Source organism: Oryzias latipes, chromosome 5, assembly GCF_002234675.1.
Source record: "Oryzias latipes chromosome 5, ASM223467v1".
Taxonomy (NCBI): domain Eukaryota; kingdom Metazoa; phylum Chordata; class Actinopteri; order Beloniformes; family Adrianichthyidae; genus Oryzias; species Oryzias latipes.
In genome coordinates, this window is record NC_019863.2 from 30,685,656 (window position 1) to 30,691,976 (window position 6,321).

At 42.2% G+C, this 6,321-nt stretch overlaps 1 long non-coding RNA gene across 1 annotated transcript; it reads left to right on the top strand.

Annotated features, from left to right (window-relative positions):
- Positions 1-1,608: 1,608 nt before the first annotated feature.
- On the top strand, positions 1,609-5,775 carry LOC111947472. Its single transcript, XR_002873323.1, has 3 exons — positions 1,609-1,835; positions 2,010-2,132; positions 4,585-5,775. It is a non-coding gene; the product is annotated as an uncharacterized LOC111947472 (long non-coding RNA).
- The last annotated feature ends 546 nt before the right edge of the window (positions 5,776-6,321 follow it).

Consider the following 6,321-nt stretch of genomic DNA (forward strand, 5'->3'; position numbering starts at 1 on the left):
CTCTAATCAGATTCAAACGCACAGGCCTTCGCAGTCATTTAGAAGCAATTATCGGACTTGAAGGAGGGATCACCAGGACCCCCCCCCCGCGCACTCCCTCTGCTTTGACTGCACGCATTAAAGTCAAAAATGATGTGGAGTCAAAGTAAGGCAAAAGGGGAGGAGGGATTTAGCCCCGGACTGTCATTGATTTACCTGTAAGGGCCTTTCATTATCTAAATACCGAGGAGTTTTTTTTGTTCTTTTGTTGCCTACAGACTTAGTTTAAATACCTCCACAGTCTCTTAAAAATCTGGACTCTATCAATAAAAAGGTTTTGGTTAAATCTGTGCGTAAAGACAAGGCGCGCTTTAATCGCGGTCAGGACAGCGCTGCGTAACACCAAGCGTAAACAATCTGTCACGATTTGTCAGTCTTTCTAATGGGCAGACACGTTATGTTCAGGCGCCAGCGGCGGCGCGGATCAAAGGGCTCCACTTTGCGGGGACGATTGAAAAAGTTTAACCCGCGTAAGGAGCGCCTTCATCCGCCCTATAGCCCTGGGACACTGAGCCATTCAAGCTGAAAGAAATGAACCCTTTTCTCAGCTGATCGCACGCCACTTCTATTCTATTCAAATGAGAGCTATACGGTCGTGTAATAGAAACCTTCTTGGGGGGAAAAGGTCACCGGTTTTCTTCCAAGATGCGCAGGTCTGTGGGAGCAAAGCCGAGCGCAGCGTTTTGGATGCTGCTAAGGGTTCGGTCTGCTTCAGGAGAGAGGCCACTGAGGAACAGAGAGCAGCGCCTCAAAGTCTGAACTTGTTGCGGTTTATTCACTCTTACGATGTGAAGTGTGCGTCAAAGGTCAAGGTTATGCAGTCAGACTGTTGAGCACAAGTGAGAGGTGTTGAAGTGGAATCAAACGTTTCAGGGGCAAAAAAAACATCAACTATAGAGAAAAGTTTGTTTCTGCGCGTTAAAACAACAGGTGCTGCGTTTTAGACCTGAACAAAAACGTGATCATTCCTGCACATCCCGTGTTTGCCGGAGATGCGTGTTCTGTTCCAGCAGCTGTCGCGCGTTTGGAAACAGTTAAAACCTGAAAACCTGCGTGGAGAGGCAAAGCAGCCCGACGGACGGCTTTGAAGTGCAGCCCGGAGTCTCCGGGGGCTCCCACGGGGGCTCCCACGTCCTGTGAAGTGCCCTCTGCCCGGGGGCCCAAAACACTTAACCCGTCGACCAACACCAACTCTTTACCAGGCTGTGTCCAAACACACAACGGCACACGTGAGAAGCATTAGCGCGCGCCACGCGGTGAGATGCGGCGACGCGCACGTGCGCCCTTCACACTCCACGAAAAGTTAACTTGAATTAAAAAAAATCCGTCAATTTGAGATAAAAAATAAAATATTTGATGTGCTCTCAGACATTTTCCCAGTGTCTTTGTTTGCAGTTTATTTGCCCCGCGGGGCAACTTTGAGGCAAAACAAAGAGTTCACGGCAATTAGCATCCCAAACACTCCTTTAAAACACTGATATGCCATGGAGAAGAAGATTACCATACCGTTTTATTTAAATCCCTGGGCAACAAATGAGGGCCGAGTTGAGTTACAAAAAACTGCAAGGCCCATCGGGCCTTTCTTTAACTCCATAAACTGGCTTTGATTCCCAGTGAGGAGGCAGGGGCTGCAGACAAAGACCCACTGTTGCTTCCTCTCAAAGTTGTCTTAACCCTTTTCATGCGGGCTCTGTCACTTTAGGCGTGTAAAGACATAAAAGGCAGAGTCCTTGTCAGAAGGCATTTTCTGGACAAATATTAGCCCTCGCTGGATGTGAATGACTTTGGCCATCAGGGTGAGTAAATACCAACATTTTTTATTTTTATTTGATTCATGAGTTTACTTGCCGTTTGGTTTAAAGTTTGTCAGACTGACAAACTATGTATAACTGCTCATTTTGTGGTCACTTTAAGAGGATGAAAGAAGTAGAAAAGTTCCCCATAATTATGTACAATGTCTCCTCTTTCAGGGTAATTAGCGCGATCAGGTGGATCACAAACTGCGAAGCTTCAGCCGGACTTTTACGCACAGCGGGGCTCAGGTTGGCAGGTGTACCGTTCCTAAAACCCATGCCTTGTTTCCTGTTTACCACGTAAGCTCACGTTTTTAAAAAAAAATCGTCGAAATTTTTCCCAGAAAATTAATTGTTTTATTATCCGAACATGTATTTTTTAAAGGAGCATTATTTTGTCAGTGATCAAAATTGGGCATGTCTAAATATGTTATGTTTTAAAAATGTGTTTATTCATAAACCCAACATGGTTTTATGAAAATTGTCAAACATATGTGGTGAAAATGCTGATCACAGAAAGAACCACTTCTAGTTTGGATGTTTCGGACTAAAGTTCAGAACAGCAGCTGGCAGAGAAATGAAATCCAAATGTGCAGACTCCGTGCAAACGCAGAACCCTTTTCTGCTGAAATATTAACTCTCAGAGTCAGTCAAGTGGACTTTTGGTTGAACTTTATTTGCCATTCATCTCTTTCACCTTCCCCGGGCTGACAGTGGGAATGAATGCGTCCCCACGGTGATGGGAGGAGGATGAAACCCTCCAGAGAAAGGAGCCTCTCGGCTCGGCTGTCGCCAGAGTAGCGGGGGTCTCATTGTTGGGGAAGAGTCTCTATAAAGAAATATGTGCGCGGTATAAATCAGGATAGTGGGGTAATTTAAGGCTGCCAACAGAAAAAAAGTGACACCCAGACACAGAGAGGTGCCGAAAATGTGATGTGAGCGGGAAAAAAAGAGATGTTTTGTTTTTATGGTCATTTTTGCGGAAGAAAGTGCGTAACTACGCACTTGGCTTCAAAGCGACTTAGGCGCTCCGCTCTGATTGGCTGATTCGGTCCGCAAACGCAGCAAACTGCCTGTTGAAATTTAATGCGCTAATTACAGATGACACTAAATGGAATGGCAAATAATTCATAAAAACAGCACGATAATTAAAAAATCTGTTGTGCAGCAAAGTGGATCATAAAATTCACATTTTTCGGCCAAGATGTGACCAAGTGTTCAGTCGCACAAATAACGCCAAGAGTTAATAACGTGGTCATCAAATTAATTATGATTTATTATTAGTTTTAAAGATGGCAAATTGTATGGATGAGCCTTTTTAATGAAAACAAATTACTCGTTTTTAAAAGTTCAGACTATTTTAAAAATAAAATATCTTTATTATTATTATTATTATTATTATTATCATTATTATTATCATTATTATTATTATTATTATTATTATTATTACGGTTATTGTTATAAAAACATGGTTAAAAAAGTAATAAATAAAATGAGGAAATATTACATTAAACAGAAAATAATATACAACTATACATATATATGTATATGTAAAAAAACATATATATGTATATAAATAAAATTGCTATTATTTTTTTACTTTTTTGTTCGACAAAACTGGCTGTGTGTTCCTGACCTCGCACCTCAGCATTCCTCCCACCGTGACCTCTGCGTGACTTTAAAACATCCCGCGCGCCTCCACCGCGCGCCCGCCGCCGCCGCATTATCAGTATCTGCTCATTGCTCTGCAGAATTCAGATAAAAGTGCAGCTTTTCAAGCTGACAGCGTTTCATCGTTCAGCTGACGACATCTCCATCAGCAGAGGTGGGTTATTATCGCAGAGGAAGCGAATTATCGCCGCTTTACTTCACGCCATTGAACCGCGCGCGCGCGGGGATCATTTGCAAATCACTGGTCTGCATAGCTATTATGCTCTCTTAATAGATTGATTAACTAATGGCAAATCACGGGATTTATTTTGATAAGTCTTTCAAAGGTCGAATGCTTTGCTGATTAGGAAATGAAATGCTTAATAAGCGCATAACAAGCAATCACTTATGCACGAGTCTATAACAATGCAAAGATTTAAAAATAAAGTATTTTATTGCTATACAAACCTAATTCTTTTTCATGCATGCAGGAGTTTCGGAAATAGAATAAGACATGTTTTGAAATACATTTATGAAGATTTATGTTTTTATATTCATCCTTTTTTAATTGGTTCTCTTTTTTTATAAATCCTCTGTAAAAACTCCTGCCCTCCCAGTGACACCGTCCACATAACCCAGCCCTCACAGCAAAACTGGAGCTCATCATTTCAGCTGCTGGCTCTCACTTTATGGATCTGGATGAAGGAAAGCAAACCAAAGAGAGAGAAGCAAATAAAAATAATCGCCAGCTCGTCCTGAGACAAGCTGCTACCCGCTTTGTCCTTCAGATCGCTGTGTAGCAGACCTGGCTCCATCCTAATCTCACAAGTCTAAACTGTCTGCAATTCAGGTTTATCTAGAGGGGGTTGAGCTCCTCGCTGCCGCCCTCCCCATCCCTGTCTCAACTGACCCACCTCTGCCTTTTGCTCGCCTCTAAACACCGCCGGTGACCTTCCACTGACTCTTGCTGCCTAATCCTTTAAACGTGGGAAAATCCCGAAATGATGAGGAGTGCAGCTTTTTTCAAAATGTATTTATTTACAGGTGACGTTTCTGTCTTAGTCTTCTTTCATGTGTGCAGAGTGATCTCCTTCACGCACAGGAGCTCCAACGGCCGAAGGAGCAGGAAGATCCACGTCCAGGAGGATTTGGGTCATGTTCTGCTTTATGTCAAATTCCGGGGGAGGAAAAATCCTGTTCGAGCAGACGGATGAAGCCGTTTCAGCAGCATCATTTGGATTTTTATACTCTTTAAAATACAAATGTGTTCAAACCAGTCTGGATTATGGTATAGTGGAAATGTGGTCTGTGGTATAGTGGGCTCAATAAAACCAACAGCATAACCTAATGCTGCATAAATCTGTCCAGTAAACGTCTAAATTACTGAGTTGAACAATAACACAGAGTGAAAATGGGCTTAAAAGGCCCACAGCAGTTATGGGGAGAGTGTGGCTGAGTTTTAAATCTGTCCTCAAGTTCAAATGATGGAGCAAAAGTGGAAGCGCTTTGACCTTGTAGGACATTTTCTTCAGATTCAAACTCAGGATTTTACTCTGACGGTTTTCATCGCTGCAACATCAACTTTAGTTTGAAGATTTGTGTTGTAAAATCGTATCTTTTGCCTTAATTTGTGGTCAGATAGCTCCACGGAGCAAAGGTTCTGCAGTCAGCGAGTTCAGTCAGGCAGCCGCATGGACGCCCGCCTCCCCCTTCTCCCTCCCTCACCCCAACCCTCCTCCTATGGGAGACATATTTAATTTAATTAAGGCCTGTCACCGCTATTGATTTTGGCACTTTCAATTATGGCCCGGACGTTTATGGGCTGTATGTGCTTTGGATCTACTGATCTGTGATGAGGGGGCCCTATCAGTGCGGGACCACATGGAAGAGAAGCCTTTTTGTCTTCCTTATTGCTCTGCCCTGTCTGCAGGAAACACTGAGGCATGGCTGCCGCCTCAGCCCCACTCCCCTCCTGCTAACCATAATTAATCCCTCATTAGACAGCTCTTTATTGTTTAATTTGTGCCGTTGGTAATCAAATTGGGCAGATTAATTGCTACAGAATTTAGAAACCGGAGTGAAAAATAGCCACTTTTAATTGCCTTTAGGTTTTATGACACCCCAAGCTCTTCGCTAAGCCATCAGGGCAACACTGGCGAAATATCTCACACTCTAAAGATTTTTCTTTTCTCTGCATGATGAACCATTACTCTGTGCTTTTTCCTCTTTTTTTCTTCAAACAAAAGCACAGTGACTTTGCTGCAGCTCATTAAAATGTTTCTTGGAGAGGTATTTTCTCTTGCAGTCCTAATTGCAAAAGTCAGCTCTACAAATTCTTCCATTTATTTACGACGGTGTCTTTTTCCTCGTCTTCTGTTTTTGTCCCCGCTCAAGCCCGTAGAATTTAGCAACACAAGCTAAAAGTGGACCACTTTCTACTTCTTTTTTCTTTTTTTTTTTTTAGAAAACAAGGTGTAGAAGTCGAAGTGCGTGAATTCTGTCAGGCGTGACAATAAAACTGTAACAAGCGATTTGCTTGACACGTTTTTACGGCTCAGATTTAAGTGGAAACTCAAACACCGGTAGCTTCTAACACTCAATAAAGACACAATTGTGCACGCTCTGCACAGGCACCTTGTAAGAAGTACTAAGCTGTGTTTAAGTGAAAACAGAAAATATTGTTTTGGTCACTCCAGTCGCTACGCTGGAATTTTCCTGTGGCAAAAAAAAAATATATATATATATATATATATATATATATATATATATATATATATATATATACATATATGTAGATTTTTTACATGAAAATATGTCTTGGAACAAATGTGTGCATTAT